The sequence below is a fragment of the Amphiprion ocellaris genome, chromosome 24 (assembly GCF_022539595.1).
Source record: "Amphiprion ocellaris isolate individual 3 ecotype Okinawa chromosome 24, ASM2253959v1, whole genome shotgun sequence".
Taxonomy (NCBI): domain Eukaryota; kingdom Metazoa; phylum Chordata; class Actinopteri; family Pomacentridae; genus Amphiprion; species Amphiprion ocellaris.
The window spans coordinates 1,681,551-1,702,492 of NC_072789.1; the positions used below are offsets into that span (position 1 = coordinate 1,681,551).

Below are 20,942 nucleotides of genomic sequence, written 5' to 3' on the forward strand. Positions count from 1 at the left end.
CTGCAGCCAGAAGACATTAAATGAGCCGTTCTTCAAGTGTTTATTGAAGGAAAGCACACATTGTATTTGATAAACTTTAAACAAGGAAGCAGTGAGTGTGGCTGCTGCAGTTTGCCCAAACTTTTGCATGTGACTGTGAATTTTGAACTGTCTAAAGTTTGTGACTCTGTGTCCTAAACAACACTTTCGTGGTGGCTCTGAGGGCCTCCATTGTGCACTTTGAGACTGTCATCTGGTGATGCTCGGTTTGGCATAGCTCATCTTTCTTTGTGTAAGTCCGCAAAGGCAGGAAAAACGAAGATGATCACCAACTTTCTTTGTTAACTTCAACTTTCTGCTTCTAAATCCGAGCGTGTTCACGTAAAAGGCGGCATTCAAGGCATCGTGACTCTTCTTCCACACGAAATGAAATGATCTTGTCCTGCCGACTTTAGCCGTCAGCTCATTTTAATAGAGAGCAACAAGGAATATAAAAATTTAGGATGTTGAAAAGCGCTGCGTCTGGTGTTGAAGAAATTTCCCTTTTAGTCATTTGAAGTTTGCTGTGGTGGGGTGTTTATTCTGGCATACAGTGGGCTTACCAGCACAGAGAGTAAGACAACAAAGAACAAAAGGTGGTTGAATCAAGGGGTCTGGCAGACAACAACACATAATAAAAGACAAAAGAACTGTGGATAACAGTGGGCAATGGAATGAAGGAGTGACACTAGAAGGTATCTCAAGCAAAAGGTGTGCTATTTTCTTCATCATGAGAAAAGACGCACGACAGAAATGCTCATAGAAAATTGGTAATCCTGTGTTAATGTAACTTCATATATTCAAGCATATTGTACTGAAGTACGTTTAGGTCTGACGCAGTCCCATAATGCAGGAAATAACGTTAATTTTTGCACTAATGAATATGAATAAAGCGCTACTGATTGATAATTCAGTTTTCTATCAGCTGCAGTCCCAGCAGTGTAAACCTTAAAAATCTCATTCATGTGACTTCTTGATCACCGGCTGAATGCGTGTCAGGTTCCCATGGCAACGCGATGCATCCAGCGTGCGATACTGTAACTGCACGGCTCCATTCGGGGGGATTAGCGACATGCGGCTCAACATGTTTGCAGATAAAACATATTCCCTCAGCTGAGAGTCTGCAGCGCTCGTAGATAATCGTCAGCAAGCGATTTGATTAAAGGGAGACGCTTCTTACGGTAGATTTAAATTCGACGTTGTAAACACGACCTGCTCTGGACCCGGTTAGCTCCACAGCATCGGTTACCATGGAGATCTAGCAGGTTAAGAGAGCCACCTTCATGACGACAACTCTGACTTTAACGTACCTCACTCCCTACTAATCTGGCTTCCTAGTCAACCCTGTGGTCCAGACCAGCTGCTGGTAACTTTAAACTATCCTTCTCTATTTAATGTCTGTCAAGGTCCACTAATTCCTTTGTGACTATTCATTTTTATTTTGTGTGTGAAATTATTCATTTGGATGTGTTTTTTGTTATTGCAACAACATTTAAATTATTGACTGTGTACCTTAATAAACAGGCTAAAGCAGACAAGGTGGATAAATTTAGATTAAACCTAATTTTTCTTGGTTTTAATTAAAATAATAACTAAATACAATACTGGTTGAAAAAAAAATTGTCATGATAAACTTTGAAACTTTTCAGTCATGTCATGCAGCCTTAACCCTGTAAAACCCAAATATAGGGAAAAAATGAGCAAAAATAATATAAATATATATATATACACTTCCAGTGAAAAGTTTGGACACACCTTCTCATTCAATTCTTTTTTTAAAATTAATTTGTATTATTTTTGCTCTTTTGTTTACAACATAATTCCATATGTATTCTCTTATAGTTTTGTTATCTTTGGTATTAATCTACAATGTATAAAATAATAAATGAAAACCACTGAATGAGAAGGTGTGTTCAAACTTTTCACTGGTAGTGTACAGATATATAATAAAAAATAATTATTTTAAAAAATTAATTGTATTTTTGCAACATTTTAGAAGTGTGATCCAGTTATGATTCCTCCAGTTTTGTTTCGGGATGTTACTGATTTATCATTAATCAATATATTGCCGTTAATAATATAACTGATTAGAGATATATAAACTGATGAAGGAGAAGATGGAGGACAGTCCTGGTTGCACCTCCAGGTAGAGCCTCTTACTGTTTAACACTGTCTGGGCAAACACAAAGCATTGTGGGAGTTCAGCTCGTAATGTGCAGCCATGAGATAATATCCTGTGATGTTTAATGGGTGCCAGCCGGAGCTCTGCTGATGCTGTAAAGCTGAAGTGCTCCTTGTCGGTGTTCTTACGAGCTGGGAGATGAACGTCAAGGTCATCAGTCTTCAGTGGCAAATCAGCAAAGCAGGTTCATCAGGACGGGGAATGATCTCCACAGAGTTCCTCTCATGTTATTGATTATGGATGACTGTCAGTTAAGGAAATTGTTCAAAATTTGCATCCTTACTCTGGCCTGTATTTTTACTTTGTGAAGGAGGAGGAACCTCGGTGGAGTTACGTGACAATCAGCGTTGGTTTGTCTGTCCGTCCGTCTGTCTGTTAGCAACGTTACGCAAAATCAGACCAACAGATTTGGATGAAATTTTCATGGAAGGTCAGAAATGACACAAGGACCGAACGATGATATTTTGGCAGTGATGCGGCTTAGAGAGGTGTGATCTTAATGAAGAGTTCCTGCAGCTCTGGTTCCTGGATATGGAGATGCATGAACACACTGTGGTGCAGTAGTTTGCTCTTGTTGTTGCATTGATGCTTGTAAAATATGTGTTTTGTATTTCATTGCTTTGGCTGTTTCCATATCAGTGTTGAAATACTTGTATCAAGGTCGTATTTACTCCACCAAGGAACGGCGGAGTTATTGGCGTACATTTGTCTGCAACTAATAAACAAATGCTGCATTTCTGACAGTGCCATGGGGGGAATGAGCAGCCTTGGAGGAGGACTGCGCTCTCTGAGTGCTTTTCTTGTGTTTAACTGTATTCAGTTGGAATTTAAATTGCAGCTTTGGTCGGAAAAATGAATGAGATATCTTTCTAGCCTCAACTACAGTTATCATGTTTGAACAGATTGTTATAATGGATTTATTTCGTACGTAACGCTCCTCATCCTGGATGATCTCCTCAGCGGTTACTGAGTTGTTGCCCCTGACCTCTTCTTGGAGCAGGGCGAGCAACAAAGAGCATCTCCCTCCGGCAGCGACTAAAGTATCAAATGATTGTTATACACTTGGCCTCCTCTCTGAATAATTAACGGTCAATTGTTCATTTTAATTGCAGCACGAGGAGGCAAACATGGGAGGAGAGCACTGCCCGGTTGCCTGTTTTCCTCCAGAATTAATGGTTTCCGTGTAACAACTCATAATTTATGATGCATTAGATTTTATGACTGTCAAGCTACACTGTAATTACTGATAGAAGATGGCTGTAACTTACAGGGCTGTCATCTTTTATAAGGTCTGGAGTTTTTGTGGCGCTGCTGCAGTAGGATTTCTCTGTGATTGTCTTCTTTCTCTGAGGGTGTTCACTGGGTTTCACATTGATGTGCTCTGACCTATGCTGTTCCTCCATGCTGCTGCCTGTCTTGCCCTCTCTCTTTCAGTCCTGCTTTCTCTGCATGTCTCTGTGGAACAGGCTTTGGAAGGCGGCTATGTTTTTCATCTGCCGAGCTTAGTGCGGTGCGATCGCGTCTGTGACCGCCGTCCAAAGTTTATTGGATCATTTGATAAGCTTGTTGGCCGGAGCTTAGCCACACGTGTCCCTCGGTTCTGCATACGACTCCGCAGGCACAGATGATAGATTCAAATCCACCACCAGCAGCATACTGTGATCATCCTGATTTTTGTCACCCAGCAGTCCTTTCTGCAGCATGGCACATGAATAAAACGGCAAACGGCCTGGTTGTTTGTTGTCATATCTCGGCGCATTTGCTGGGTTTGACTTAAAAACACGCCTGGCACGGTGATATTGCAGTAATCATATAGCCGAGGAGAAGCTAAATGACACACGCTATCATCTATTTTCCTGTTTTTGTTGACAAAAATGACAAATAAGTAATGACAATAAGCTGTTATTATCCCACATGCTCAGCTGCCAAATGCCTCCGATTGTTTTAATGCACACAGGAAAGCAGCCGGATGTGAAAAGACTGACCCAGAATGGTGATATAGCCTCAGTGCTGCAGCTGATGCTGATGGGGAGAGGTCTGATAAAACAGCCCAGTGGTTGCTTTGTTTGGTTAGTTTTTAAGTGTGGTCTGGTTTGGAATAGCGTTACTTTTAAACCAACAACTAATGGAATGGTGATTATGTCTCTGCTTTTATTGTTCGGTTGAAAAGCAACGCTATATTCTGAAGTAAGAAACGACAAAATGGACATAATCCATCTAGATCAGGGGTGCCAAACATGCGGCCCGCGGGCCAAAAGTGGTCCTCCAGAGGGTCCAATCCGGCCCTCAGAGTGTAAAAATTCCAGAGAAGACATTAACTGCAGATTGTAAATCAGTAAAACTATAAATTTAAAATAATTTCTAGACCATGACAAGTTGTTTTGTTTGTAAAGTAAAATACTAGATTGTTCATTGCTCTTTTGTCATTTTGTCTTGTTTTGTCATATTTTGTCTCGTTTTTGTTGTTTTTTGTCTTTTGTTGCCTGACTTTTGTTGTCTATTTTTTTTGTCATTTTGTTTCTCGCTTTTGTCATTTTTTTGTCTTGTTTGTGGAATTTGTGGAATTTTTTGTCTCATTTGTGTCATTTTGTGTCTCATTTTTTGTAATATTTTGTCTTGTTTTTGTTGCTTTTTTGTCTTTTCTTGCCAGACTGTTGTCGTTTGTCTCGTTTGTGTCATTCGTGTAATTTTTTGTCTCGTCTTTGACGTTTCGTGTCTTTTTTGTCTCGTTTTGGTCGTTTGTCCATTTTCTTGTCGCTTTGTAACTTTTTTGTCTAATTTTTTGTCTCTTTTTTTGTTTTTTTCATGTTGCTTTTCTCTTTTTTTGTCATTTTATTTCTCGCTTTTGTCGTTTTGTGTCTCATTTTTGTCATTTTGTGCTGAAATTGATTCTTAGTGCATTTCAGGTTGTTGATGTTTTGTAAACATTTTCAGAATGTACTTTTTTACACTAAAACAAAGGACAAATTTGGAATTGTGGTTATTTATGGGTTCTTATGCTGTGATTTAACTGTTCCAAACCACTGGAGATCAAACTGGGCTTTATTCGGCCCCTGAACTAAGATGAGTTTGACACCTATGATCTGTGTAGTCTTGTTTAAGTGTTGGATCGTATTTTTCTCTCCTTTATGCAGCTCCGAGGGTCATGGCAGCTCATGTTTATAGTAGTAGTCGTACATAATGGAGCTGGTGGGAGGGAGAGCGGGGCTGTGCTAGTTTCACGCCGCCCCCCCACATCCCGTTATCTCATCCTCCACCAGCTGCGGTTGCATGTTGGCTGCTGCTGCCTTCCCATTTCCACACGTGAGGCTCTGCTGCCAAGCCCCGCCGAGCCCCCCTCCGCCACCACACTTGGCGTGGGATGAAGCCGAGTCTCCTAGCCTCGGGTTTTTTTAATTGGGTTCTGATGACGGGACTTTGCTAGTTTGATGTCTCCCGGTCCTCCCCTCGGTCAAGTAGATGATTGGATTTTCACCGGAGTCGTCAGAGAGCAGGAGGATAGAGGGACGGAGTGTGACTCTAAAGGCTGTTTGGCCTTGGCTGAATAAATACTGTATATGGGAACACAAGGGAGCTTTGTTTGTGTTGGGGCATGCCTCCGCTTTATCTCTGCTGCCTTATGGATACCTAGTCACTCTAATTTTCAGGTTGTGAATTGAAAGTTTATGTCAGGGGTGTCAAACTCATCATAGTTCAGGTTCCACATTCAGCCCAATTTGATGTGAAATGACCAGTAAAATCATAATATAATAACCTATAAACAACCACAATTCAAAATGTTTCCTTTGTTTTAGTGCAAAAAAAAAGTACATTCTGAAAATGATCCCATTTAAGGAATCATCTTTTTACAAAACATTATGAACAAACTGAAATTTAAGAAAAATAAATTCAATTTCAGCAACATTCAGCCTCAGTTTATCATTTCCACATTACAACTTCCAGATCACAGAGTGTCTACAAAGGAACGAACAACTGAACAATATAGTATTTTACTTTAAAAAAGACAAAAACCAACAAAAAACAGACAAAATATTACAAAAATGAGACACAAAATGACAAAAATAAGACAAAAATCAGACAATAAAAGAGAAAAAAACAACAAAAATAAGACAAAATGTTACAAAAATGAGATGCTGAACAACAAAAGAACAATGAACAATCTAATATTTTACTTTGTGATCTAAACAACTTGTCATGGTCTAGAAATTATTTTAAATTTATAGTTTTACTAATTTACAATCTGCAGTTAATGTCTTCTCTGTAATTTGTACACTTTGAGGGCCGGATTGGACCCTCTGGAGGACCGCTTTTTGACTGTGGGCCGCATGTTTGACAGCCCTGGTTTATGTCGTCTGTTTTTATTGAGCACATTTGGAAACCCTGTGGTTTATGAAAAACATTCAAAAACTGCAATAAGTAGACGTTTATTTATAAAACCCAATTATAAAACCAGACAACAGCATTGTGGTCCTGTTAAGGCTTTTAATTTGAAAAGCAGATGTTGAAGTGAAAACACACTTTATATTTTTTGTCTGATTCCCTCCTCTCATTCTAATCCTCTCTAGGAAAGCCGACCATTTCTCCACACTGATGTATTGAAGTCTGGCTGTTTTTAGTTTTAAATTAATTCAACACAGAGAGGAGTTTGCCTCTCAGTCGGCAAGGAGGGAAATATTTCATTTTATTTTCGGAGGCCGTAACATTTTGTCGTGCTTTTGGTGTAATCCGAGGTGATGTTAATATCCTGCTGTGGTTGATTTCAATCAGCATCTGCTCTCGATGAGCACATATTCCTCAGCGGACCCGACTAACCCGTTTGTGTGTTTGACTCCTAGGCCTAATTATGAAGCTGCACTATTATGTGAGCACAAACACCATCCAGAACATCATCAATCTCTGCCTCGCTAGACGCTGCACTCATTATTTCAGGTGTGTTCGGTACACTTCATGTGCATTTAAGCGTCTTCATCCTCCAAGGCTTGTATGTAAATCTGACATTTGCTTGTCGACTAAATTGATTTGGAGGGCAGGCAGATGTAACGTGGAACTTTCCAATCCCCGTCTTATCCCAGTTGGTCTTGTTAACAGCCTCCGCTCTCAGCTGTGAGGAGAGAAATAAATGTACATGAGGCTGAAAGAGCTGCAGGTTTTACTTTCAGGGCTGACCTCTTGAACCCAACAGGTGTCTTCTATGCAGCAGTCGAGAGATGTCAAGTGCCACAGGTGTTTCCTTCCAGGCTGTACATCTCTAATTCCTAAGTTTTCACAATGTTTGTTCTCCTTCACAGAGTAAAAATACTGCGATTTCTTTAACTACAATTGGTGCAACTGGAGTGATAATGTTGGTTTGTAAAAGTCAGAAAACACTGAACATGCCCATTGTTGCTTCATCAATAATGCCAGATGTCGACACTACTGTTCAAAAGTTTAGGGTCGCTTAGAAAGGTCCTCAGTTTTGAAAGAAAAGCTTTTTTTTCTCCAATGGAGATAACATTAAATGAATCAGAAATCCAGTCCACTGTTTAAAAACAGTTGTGTATATGTTGAATGTATTTCTAATATTTTGCTACATTTTTACCACAATTTTATGATATTTTTACAATATTTTTACTGTATTTTTACAATATTTTACAATATTTTTACTACATTTTACTGTATTTTTACAATATTTTTACAATATTTTACTATATTTTTGCTATATTTTTACTGTATTTTTACCATATTTTATTATATTTTTTCTGTATTTTTACTATACTTTTAGCATATTTTTTGCTGTATTTTTACTGCGTTTTTACTGTATTTTTATTGTATTTTTACTGTATTTTTTCTGTATTTTTACAGTATTTTCACTGTATTTTATTATATTTTTTCTATATTTTCACTATACTTTTAGCATATTTTTGCTGCATTTTTACTACATTTTTACTGTATTTTTATTGTATTTTTACTGTATTTTTTACCATATTTTTACTGTATTATCTTATTCAATGATAGTTTTGATTGTGTTTTTTTTATTAAGTTGAGATAATCATGACAGATGTTTCTTTTTTGGCAAAATATCAAATTTTATATGGAAAATAACTAATTGTGTCTGTGTCCGAGAAATCACTTTCAACTAAGTTCCTCATTCCAAAAACACCTCTCCAGGAAGTGTGTTAATTCCAGATCACATGACCTGCTCCACATGATGTCATTTCCTCCTGAAGAAAAGACTGGCCAGACTCCAAGGCTTTCTGACTTATATAAAGTAGTCAACAGGTTTACTACAATATCTTTAGAAATAACTTTAGATTTTCTTCAACTGTATATATAATATTTAGAACAATCTTTCTGTAAAAATGCCATGTGGTGTTTGGTTATAGGCGAATCTTTGGTGTTGATTTTAGGCCTGAAAACAGCAAAATGTCAACTATGATACAAAAAGTCCCGTAATTATATATTGACCCAGTAACAGAGCTCCAGTCAACAACAACCGGACTTCGACCACTCCACTGTAGATATAGATCCATCCAGAGGCCCGTTGATTGATGTATTCATATCTTTAAAGTTAAAATTGATGTCCGGGTCGTATCGGTGAATCTTTACACCCCTAGTATCTAGTAGTATGTCCTCATTTTGGACCAGATTTATCCCAATTTGCTGAAATGCTGCAGAGCGTAGTCTCTCAAGCTGTGACGAGTTGAGACAAGGGTGATGCTTTTTATATATCCTGAATAACAGTAAAATGAATAATAGCTTGAGCTTACAACAGCAGTCTCTGGGATTTAGAGGGATCTCTTGGGAGCGGTGGAATATAGTATTTAGAGTTCTGTTTTCGATCGATGTGTTTCGCTGGCATTTGATTGTGTTCAAGTTCATAAGGAGTGGAGGTTGAGGTAATGCAATTAGTTGCAGTTTGCATCTTCACCACCAGGGGCTACTAATTTGCACACTCTGGTCCTTTAAATGTTCTTGCAGGGTGAAGAAGTCATTGAAAAGTGAAGTATGCATGCTAGAAACTTCTTCCATGTTCAAGTGGTTCCATGTTTAACGTTGGTTGAAGTTCACACTCTCCACTTTCCATTCTACACACAAGCCGCAAGATTCAAAGTTCATTTTCTTGTGTATGAATGTGTTCTTTTGAGACTCTAAAGCATTCATGCATGAAAGGCTAGGACTGTAGTGTATCTGTAAAGTTTGGACTGTTTCCAGAGTTTTATCTCATTTCTTTTCTTGCCTGTGAACAGCTGAGAGAAAAGCTCAAAGGGTCAGAGAAGCTGCCACAATAATACATCTTTATGCAGCACATATTTTTGATCTTATTCTATATTCTTATTTTTCCATTTTTAATTCATCCAGTTAAGAGTGAATTGTCTAGACAGCAGATGTCCGTGGTACACAGAGCCGAGACAATCAGTTGAGAAATAAGCATCAGTTTTGATGATCAGTCTGTTGTGTTTTGGAAGATAAAGGAAAAAAATCGATATCTTGAAGGAAATGGAGTGCTTTTGGAATCTGACAGATAAAACAAGTCATTTCCATATGTCTTCTGGGGCTCTAGTAAACTCTAAAGTAGAAATATTCTTGTGCTGGTGATGATGTTTGCAGCGTGTGAGTCTGATCAGACGGAGGCTGCAGGTAGAATCTGATACTGGCAGCTGGTTTCAGGAACAATGTTTGGTTGGAAGCGATAATAGGCCAAAGAGAAGACATTCACTGCAGATTGCAAATTAGTAAAATACTAGATTGCTCATTTTTCTTTTGTCATTTTGTGCTTCATTGTTTTCATATTTTGTCTTGTTGTTTTTTTTATCATGTTTTTTTCTGACTTTTGTCATTTGTCTCATGTCTTTGTCATTTTGTGTTTCATTTTTGTCTCACTTGTGTTATTTGTCTTACTTTTATCACTTTGTTTCGCTTTATTCATTGTTTTTTGTCTCATTTTTGTCATTTTGTGTCTTTCTTTGTCTCGGTTGTGTCATTTGTCTGTTTTTTTTTGCCGCGTTGTCTTGTTTTTGTAATATTTTGTCTTGTTTTTGTTTTTTTATCATGTTTTTTCTGACTTTTGTCGTTTGTCATTTTGTTTCTTTTTTCTCATTTTGTGTTTCCTTTTTGTCTCGCTTGTGTTTTTTTATCTTATTTTTATCTTTTTGTGTTTTGCTTTATTTGTTGTTTTGTGTGTCGTATTTGTTGTTTTGTGTCTTTTTGTCTCGATTGTGTTTGTAAATGTTCTTTGTGTTGTTTTGTGTCTCATTTTTTAATCATTTTTTTGTCTGACTTTGGTTGTTTTGATCATAAAGTAAAATACTATATCGTTCAGTTCCAGATAGCTGTGACTACATGTTGTGTTCCTTTGTCGACACTCTGTGATCTGGAAGTTGTAATGTGGAAATGATAAACTGAGGCTGAATGCTGTTGAAACTGAACTTATTTTCTTAAGAAATTTGAGGTTGTTCATGATGTTTTTTTATAAAGATAATTCCTTAAATGTGAACATTTTGCACTGAAACTAAAAACAATGTGGAGTTGTGGTTATTTATAGGTTGTTATGCTGTGATTTTACTGGTTCGACCAACTGAAGATCAAATTGGGCTGAATGTGGCACCTGGACTAGTTTCTAAACTTTGCTGCAACCTGAGCAACCATCAGGGGACAGTCAACATATTTTAGAGGAGCTGTTTTATCATCCATCTTTACATTCAGCTCTGGCTCAAACTAATAATGGATTGGACTGATTAATGATTGGCAGCACTAATGCTACGTGACAACAATGAAACGACTCTGAGATGTGTTGTGATCTCAGAGGTCCCTGTGGTCCAAACGCTGACAAACGAGGAACCTTATTGGGCGTGTAGCCGACCGAGTGTAAGCACTCAGTTCCTCGTTTTTATTTATTGCACCAGACACGCTGTATTTGTTATTTTACTGTGCTCTCATAGTGGCGCAGAGGTAAAACAAACAAAAAACAAAACAATTCTTCCCCTTGAGCACCCAAGAAAACACGGGCATGGAGGCGAAATGCATTTGAGGTTTGTTTGTAATCATTTCTTGGAGCATGTTTATTCTCAGGCATTCAGGGCACTTTTTTGTTATTTTTGTACTCGGCGCAGGCAAAACAGACGTGTCTCTCCAGAAAAGCCTGTAAATACGTTGTGTATAGATCTGAATAGTGCATGTTGCACTCCATTAGCCTGTGAGTTTAGGGTGCGTACGTACTGGGCTATGATCTGCGGATGATAAATGGCTCGTCTGAAGCGGAGCTATGGCTGTGAAGATCCTTTTTATCTGCTTAGATTACTTCAGGAATGTCTGTCCTGGCTAGTTGCCTTCAGAGAAAGAATAACGGAACGGGGCTGGGCTAATGTGTGCCACCGTGTCCTCTCTAATATGTAAACCCCATGCATTTTTCACCATGTGGTTGATTACATTCTCTGGATGATTTTTCATATTTAATCAGCTGCAGGCATTATGGGTTTTACTTACGAAAGAGTGTCTATTAATATTCAGCATATCCGCATTTACAGACATGCATTTCACTTTCTGTGCATTTGCTGCTCTGCTTTGGCTCCATTTTATGCACTTATGGCAGGAATGTCAAACTCAGTTGAATTCAGGTTCCACATTCAGAACAATTTGATCTCCAGTGACCAGTAAAATCACAGCATAATAACCTATAAATAACCACAACTTCACATTTTCCCCTTTGTTTCAGTGTACATAAGTACATTCTCAAAATGTTTACAAAGCATCATGAACAACCTGAAATGTCTTAAGAAAAATAAGTTCAATTTTGGCACAAAACAACAAATATGAGACATAAAACAACAAAAGCGAGACAAAAAATTACACAAATGACATAAACGAGATGAAAAATGACAAAAAAGAATGAGACAAACCGCAAAAATCAGGCAAGAAAAGACCAAAAAACAACAAAAACAAGAAAAAATTTTACAAAAGCGAGACTCAAAATGACAAAACTGAGACAAACAACATGAAAGAAAATAAAAAAGAGAAAAAAATTGACAAAAAATTGACAAAGCGACAAAAGAATGGGCAAACGACAGAAGCGAGACAAAAACTGGAACTGAACAATATTTTAGTGTAAAAAAGACAAAAAACAAGACTAAATATTACAAAAATGAGGCACAAAATGACAAAAATGAGACAAAATGATACGAAATAAAACAAAATGAGACAAAAAAACGACAAAAGAACAATGAACAATCTAGTATTTTACTTTATGATCAAAACAGCCTGTCATGGTTCAGAAATTATTTTGAATTTATAGTTTTACTAATTACAATCTGCAGTTCATGTCTTCTCTGTAATTTCTACACTTTGAGGGCCGGATTGGACCCTCTGGAGGACCGCTTTTGGCCCACGGGCCTCATGTTGGACACCACTGCTTTATGGACTGGTAGTTTCCATGCAGAAAATGTAAATAATGTTTGGGTTACTTAGCATTCCGTCATGTTCTCCTGTTTATCTCTGAGTTGCTGTTCAGCCTCTGATGGATCTGAAGCGTTTTCATTTTCTGGAATGACTTTGAACTTATAACCCAGTTAGAGATTCTTCTTTAAATAGCACAGGTTTAATCAGATTTCAGACAAAAAGCGACGCTTGAAAGGATAATGAGGACAATAATTGTACCTGAAAGCAACAAAACAAACATATTGCAATAATGTGGAGCAGAAATGCTTTCTGTTAATTTGTCTGATTTATGCAGAAGCACAGAAATAGTTTCTTCAAGTGGCTCTGCCATGATTAGATGTTTGCCTGCTTATCTTCACATTCGGATCGTTTTTCATTCGTCCGTTACTGTCATCATCCGTCCTGCCTGAGGGAAACGGCAGCGTCGGCTCACCCGTATCCACCTGGTGACCTTTCCAGCAAAGATCCGCTTTGGGGAAAATTAGCAGCCGAGTCGTTTAATGTTGTAGCACCCTCTCCTCTATCATGTTACTGAAAGACACTCACCTGTTACTACACAGACAGAACCAGGCAACCATCATCTGTTTGTTGCTGCTGACAGTCCCTCTGTTCGCATCAACATAAACAGCCCATGTGTAATGAACCGGAGGATGATAGTCCTGCTCTGCGGTTTGTAGGATTGCAGCTCCGACTCCCCACAGCTTGTGAGATGTGTTTAATGTGCTGTGACGCCTAAAGATGCCACACTAGTCCTGCAGGTTGAAAGCCAAGCACACACATGTCCCCACGCATGCCACATAGCGTGCACAGGAGCGCTAAGTTTGCTAGTTTTTTGTTGAACGCCGCTGATGAGAGGCTTTGCTGTTCACCCATCGTGGTAAATAAAGATGTGTGGACGAGCGCTGCCCTCTGAATGTCAGTGAAAGCCGTCAGACGAGGAGCCCTCCAATCAAAGAGACTGTCGGTTGAATCATTTGCTTTTCTGGCTGCGTCACACGGCAGCACAGGAAAACAGAACAGCTGTAATTCCTGAGCAAAGACCAAGAATAAAATTAATGTTCAAGGTGTATTGATGAGACAGGAGTCCACAGATTTCAGCTAAAGTTTGAATGACATGCTGACCTGGACAATGCTAGCGCTGATGTTGAGCAGACCCAGTGTTTAGCGTGTATCTTAGTTTAGTGTGTTAGGATACTTAATGCTATTTGCTAATTAGCACGAAGCACAAACTGGAGCTGAGGCTAATGCTAAGGTGATTAGTTAGCATGTATTTGATCAGTAGCATGATGCTAGCTTGCCAGTGTGTTCTGCTTCATTTCATGTCATATTCTGACTGGTTGGTTTGTTAATATAGCAGTTTGTGGCTCTTACTACTCGTGTCTTCTGCCGTAATCAGTATTTTCTTTGGACATGCCAGTATCGCACAGTGTAGAGCAGGGGTGTCAAACATGCGGCCTGCGGGGAAAAACTGGCCCTCCACAGGGTCCACTCTGGCCTGCGGGACGACTTTGTAAAGTGTCAAGAAGAAGATTTTAACTGCAAATTGTTAATATGTAAAACAGTAAATCAAATATAACTTCTAGACAAGTTGTTTTGATCATAAAGTAAAATACTAGATTGTTCATTGTTCTTTTGTCATTTTGTGTCTCATTTTTGTAATATTTTGTCTTGTTTTTGTTGTTTTTTGTCTTTTTTTTAAAAAGTAAAATACATTAATTTTCAGTTCCAGATGACTAAATGTGTTCCTTTGTAGACACTCTGTGTGTGGAAGTTGTAATGTGGAAATGATAAACTGAGGCTGAATGTTGTTGAAATTGAATTTATTTTTCTAAACAAATTTCAGTTTGTTCATGATGTTTTGTAGAAAGATAATTCCTTAAATGTGAACATTTTCAGAATGTACTTTTTTGCACTGAAACAAAGGAAACATTAGGAGTTGTGGTTATTTATAGGTTATTATACTGTGATTTTACTGGTCACTTTAGATCAGATTGGGCTGAATATGGAACCTGAACTAAGATGACTTTGACACTCCTGGTGTAGATGGAGCTTTTGGCTTGTATTTGAATTTAAAAAATACTGAATGATAGTTGAATGTAATTGCTGTTTGTCTTACCAGAATACCTATGAGCTAGTCCCTTTTACTGCCCTGTTGCTGCTTAATTCAGTGTTTCTGCGTAACGTCATGCCTGCACACAGTGGAAGGTCCCATGATGTATCGTCATCACTGTGTCTGTGGTAGTGGGCTCGCCATTTCCTGTGCATTCATCACCATTAGGAGTGCAATCAGAGGCGCTGGAGGCCCGATCAGGCTGTAGGAGGCATGCTATGTGGACGGCAGGTCTGGATTCACCCCCTCCCTCGGTCTCCAATCACCTCCCCATCGCTTTATCGAGCGCTATGATCTATTGAGGGTGAAAGACGGAGCGGTCTTCAAATAAAAGCAATAACTCTGCGGCTGTGGAGGAAGAAAATCAGGAGACGGGCGTGTCCTCGCAATCCCTTCCCCAACTCAGCCGTGTACATGGACGTACGTTTCTTATTCCTCCCTCACTCAGCTTTATCATCAGCTGATCCCAGTAGATGACTTATTGCCTTTTCCACCCTGGCTGAAAGGCCTCCCAGGTAGAGATTAGCAATCCAATAAGTTGTGGAGCGTCCACCTCAGCAGCAGGTGCTCCCCAGAGTGAATGCTGATGAGCAGCCAGGACTCTGAAATAACAGCCAGGCAGTGTTTGCTAACAGCGAGCAGCCTCCCGGAAGACGGAGACCTGTTGGTGGTCGGAACTGCTTGTTAAGTTATAGCAGTTTTCAGTGCTGCTGTACATTATTCTTCTAGCAACTTTAGCTTTTCAGCCAATTTGGAAACCTCTATTTTTACTCCACCAAGGAACGGAGGCATTTTGTGATGATTGCCATACGTTCATCTGTTAGCAACATTACTCAAAAACGGATACAATCTTGATGTTATGCTGGAAGACACCGTGATAAAACTGGGAGTTAATTTGCAGCTCCGTGATGGTGGACTGTCCAAGTCTAGAGGCACAAAAGAGGCCATGATGATGCTTTCCTGTTCATTTTGCACATATTTAGGGTCATTTTTGACAAATTTTGGATGGATGGATGGATGATAGATGGATGGATGATAGATGGATGGGTGGATGACAAAAAAGCGACAAAAACAAGGCACAAAAAAGAATAATGAACAATCTAGTATTTTACTTTTTGATCAAAACATCACGTGGGCCGTAATGGACCATCTGTTGGGCCCGTTTTGGTCCACGGACCTTATGTTTGACACCACTGCTTTAAAGCATCAAAATGGCACAAACATAGATTTCACCGCTGGCTGGTTTTTCACATTAAAACATGAAGCCTTCTTTAATGACACACACATTTACTATCTTTAGTTGCACGGTAGTCATGGTTAATGAACTGATTATGTCCCTGAATGCACCACTGGAAGTCTCAGCATCGTTCTTCTGTTCATTCAACTTAGGTGCTGCATTAAAACATGAAGGAGCTTGGCCTGACCTGGCTGGATTCAGTCCCTGTCGTGGTTGCCGGCTAATCAGACCAGTCTGCATCCTGTCTGTGTGCACTGAGGTAATCACTGAGGTACATGTGGATACATCTGGCACCGACAAGCTGTGAAGGACGGCATTTAATTTTTAAATATGTGTCATGATGTTGCCTTTGCCGTGCTCCAAACTGTGACCAAAGTGAGACGCTGTAGTGTGTGTCGATAAGCAGATGTTCAGCAGAGTTTAATCCAGCAGTGATTTCAGCCCAGCTCAAGTCTGAAGTCAACATCTATCTTTACATTAGTGCTGCGTTCACTATTAATCTGCATGCATGGTTGATTCAGGAAATAAATTAGTCTGGAGCTCTGCTTTGTAAATGTTGCAGGACTTTTACTGTTCTTCATCCGTTGTTTTGCACTGACACTAGTAGTTCTAAACAATACAGAGATGCTTTGTTTGCCCACGAAAAATCTTGCTGGACATTCTTAGAAGCAAATGTTTGTAGTTTACTGCTTAGACTAAAATAGGTACTCTGTACAGAGTTGTATTGTTATGGGAGCTCAGCGTCAGTGTGCAAACCTCAGAGGTTTTGAGCTCTGGATGCTCAGATATGGAACTCTCTCCTGGGTGGAGGCATGGACCAATCCCACGTACCGGATTGGTATCAGGACTGATCTGACCTTGTTAAGTGGATTGGCCCACAAATAAATTTTGTTTGTCCTGCTCAAACAAACTTACATCCCATCGGAGGTTTTTTTGCGCTCTAACAGCCCCTGGCCTCTTGTTAATGTACACTACTGTTGAAAAGTTTGGGGTCAGTTTCCTGTTTTCCATGCAAACTCCCACTTTTATTCATGTGCTAACATAACTGCACAAAGGTTTTCTTATCATCAATGAGCCTTTCAACACCATTAGCTAACACCAAACTTTTGAATGGTAAAGTAATAAAATGCAGTAAAATACAATGAAAATACAGTAAAAATATAATAAAAATATAGTAAAAATGTAAAAATATTGTAAATATATATTAAAAATGATGTAAAAATACAGTAAAAATGTAGTAAAATGTGGTAAAAATATAGTAAATGTCTATTAAAAATGACATAAAAATACAGTAAAAATATAGTAAAAATGTGGTAAAAATATAGTAAATATATATTAAAAATGCAGTAAAAATACAGTAAAATATAGTAAAAATGTGGTAAAAATATAGTAAATATCTATTAAAAATGACGTAAAAATACAATACATATATAGTAAAAATACAATAACAAGATAGTAAAATATAATAAAATACACTGAAAATATAGTAAAAAATACATAAAAAAATACAATAAAAAATACAATAAAATTTAATAAAAATACAGTAAAATATAGTAGAAATAAAGTAAAAAATTTGTAAAAATGCAGTAAAATTACAATGAAAATTTTGTAAAAATATAGTGAAAACTGTAAAAATATTGTAAAACTACAGTAAAATGTAGAAAAAATACATTAAAAATGTTAAAAAAAGTAAAAATGCAGCAAAAATATAATAAAAATGTGGGAAAAATATAATAAAATATATTAGAAATGCAGTAAAAATATAGCAAAAACACAATTATATAATAAAATGTAGGAAAAAATACAATAAAAATATACGCTACCATTCAAAAGTTTGGGGTCAACCAGACAATTTCATGTTTTCCATGAAAATGCAATAAAAATACAGTGAGTATATTAAAATATAGTAAAAATACCGTAAAAATATAGTAAAAATGCGGTAAAAACATAGTAAAATTAAATAAAACTACAGTAAAAATCTACAGTTCAAAAATTTGGGGTCCCCCAGTCAATTTCACACTTTTCTCCATGTGCTAACATAACTGCACAAGGGTTTCCTAATCATCAATTAGCCTTTCAACACCATTAGCTAACACAATGTAGCATTAGAACACAGGAGTGATGGTTGCTGGAAATGTTCCTCTGTACCTCTATGGAGATATTCCATTAAACATTTCCAGCTACAATAGTCATTTACCACATTAACTATGTCTAGACTGTATTTCTGGTTAATTTAATGTTATCTTAATTGAAAAAAACTGCTTTTCTTTCAAAAATAAGGACATTTCTACACCTGTGATTGCCCTACGACCCCAGCTTTTGAACAGTAATGTACATAAATATGATTATCATTCATGGAGAGTTATTTGTAGTGAATGTACTTCAAATTAATTTTCTGAAACAGTCCTTTTATGAGCTCTCTTTTTGATTTTTAGTGACTTCTGCTTTCACACACTTTCATGCTTCTGCTTATCTTGTCTTAACTGCTCTCTGGCTCAGTAATTAACTCGTCACCTGTGGTTTTATGGAGCTATACAACACTTTTTACACTTTCAGTGCTCATTATTATAGCCCTTGGATGTATTGTAAAACAAACAAAAGAAAAGACTCTTTACTGTGATTTTGAAGAGTATGAAAGACTGTGGTGATGTAACACTCACTGAACCGGTAATCAAGCATCACACTGAGACAATAATGACAGTTTTAACCCTTTATTTCACAAAAGATCATCGTTGTTTTTAAAATTTAATGGCAGGCGAATTGAAACTGCATATCTACATTAACTGCAGATTTTAAATTAGTGAAACTATAAATTTAAAATAATTTCTAGACCATGACAAGTTGTTTGGATCATAAAGTAAAATAGTAGATTGTTCATTGTTCTTTTGTCATTTTGTGTCTCATTTTTGCAATATTTTGTCGTTTTTGTTGTTTTTTTTCTTTTGTTGCCTGACTTTTGTCATTTGTCTCATTTTTTAAAATCTTTTTGTTTTGTTTCGCATTTTGTCTTTTTTTTGTCATTTTATTTCTCGCTTTTGTCATTTTGTGTTTCATTTTTGTCGTTTTGTTTGTTGCTTTTGTTATTTTGTCACATTTTTGTCATTCTGTGTTGCGTTTTTGTCATATTTTGTCTTGTTTTTGCCTTTTCTTGCCTAACTTTTGTCGTTTGTCTCATTTTTTTTAAAGTGAAACTGGTGGTAGTGAAATGATGAGGAATGATCCAGGTGCTCATTTGGAACAAAAACCCCAAATGATCAGTGAGAAATATTTATCTACCACGCATGAAAAGTCATCCGAAAACTCTGCAGCTCCTCTCTTACTTTATTACAGCTGCCTCTGATAAACCTCAAACAAAAGACTGCACAAACACAAACTCAGCACAAAAACAAACGGCGGGTGCGTATTTCCTCTTTTACGGTGAACACAAAAGGGGCTTAAACATCCTATGGTGTCACTGCGAGTTATCTTCCTTGTCCATAAATCCCTTCCAGCTTTCTGCCGCGAGACGTGCAGAGAATTTACTGCTGCTGTTATCTGTAGTTTGTGTTTTCTTCAATTTCACACCGGCTTGTGTTTCATGAAAAAGGAGTCGGAGGGAGTCGGTTCCTCAAGACACACCGACTGCGATAGGCCGACGTAGCGTTTCTACAAAGCAGGGGTGTTAAACATGAGGCCCGCGGGCCAAAAGTGGTCCTCCAGAGGGTCCAATCCGGCCCTCAAAGTGTAAAAATTCCAGAGAAGACATTAACTGCAGATTGTAAATTAGTAAAACTATAAATTTAAAATAATTTCCAGACCATGACAAGTTGTTTAGATCAGAAAGTAAAATATTAGATTGTTCATTGTTCTTTTGTCATTTTGTGTCTCATTTTTGTAATGTTTTGTTTTGTTTTTGTTGTTTTTTGTCTTTTTGTTTCTAGTTTTTGTCATTTTCTGTCTTGTTTTTGTTGTTTTGTGGTTCCTTTTTGTCTCACTTGTGCGGTTGGTCTATTTTTTTGGCGTCTTGTTTCTCGCTTGTCTCATTTCAATTCAATTCAATTTTATTTATATAGCGCCAATTACAGTCAAATTGTCTCGAGACGCTTTACAGAACCCATATGCCTGACCCCCAGAGCAAGCCAAAAGGCGACAGTGGCAAGGAAAACACCCTTTGAACAGGGAAAAAAACCTCGAGCAGAACCCGGCTCTAATGTGGGGGAACCATCTGCTGCTGGCCGGGCGGGTTGAGAGGGACAGAAGAGGTAGAGAGGTAGAGATAGAGGGATGGAGGTAGAGGGGTAGAGGTAGAAAGGTAGAGATAGAGGGGTAGAGGTAGAGATAGAGGGATACAGATAGAGGGGTAGAGATAGAGAGGTGGGGGGGTGGGACACAAGGACCATAAAACACAGCCACACATCTGAAGCATCCAGCATCCAGCTCTGGGACCAGGGACACTCGGAGAAAGGACACAGAAAGAAACAGAGTGAATGTAATGCAATAATGGTATATATAGTAAATACATAGGTAGTTAGAGAAGGGCTCAGTGCATCCAGAGAGGTTCCCCAGCAGCCTAGGCCTATAGCAGCATAACTAGGGGCAAACTAAAGGGACGTCAAGAGGGGAAGTCAGTTGTGCAAATGAAAACACCAGCTCACCCCGTCAGGGTCCCCCAGTCAGCCCTAACTATAAGATTTGTCAAAAAGGAAGGTTTTAAGCCTGGTCTTAAAAATAGAGAGGGTGTCCGCCTCCCGAACCCAAACTGGGAGCTGGTTCCACAGGAGAGGAGCTGATAACTGAAGGCTCTGCCTCCCATTCTACTTTTAGAGAGAAGTTACAGGTCACTTCTCCAAGTAAGCCTGCAGTCTGAGAGCGAAGAGTTCTGCTAGGGTAATATGGTACTATCAGGTCTTTAAGATATGATGGAGATTGGTTGTTAAGAGCTTTATATGTCAGAAGAAGGATTTTGAATTCTATTCTATTTCTATTCTATTCTATTTCTTGTCTCG

General features: G+C 38.2%; 1 protein-coding gene across 4 annotated transcripts in view; it reads left to right on the forward strand.

The window, feature by feature from the left end:
- LOC111586178 (beta-1,3-galactosyltransferase 1-like) overlaps nucleotides 1–20,942 on the forward strand; it is a 155,964-nt gene that overhangs the window by 9,566 nt on the left and 125,456 nt on the right. Inside the window, exon 2 of one of the 4 annotated variants that reach the window (XM_055008614.1) lies at nucleotides 16,110–16,228. The exons of 2 other annotated variants lie outside the window; for them this stretch is intronic. The gene's annotated coding sequence lies outside the window, so the exon portion shown is untranslated. The remainder of the gene's footprint in view (nucleotides 1–16,109; nucleotides 16,229–20,942) is intronic. One more of the 4 variants, XM_055008613.1, reaches the window with a different exon arrangement.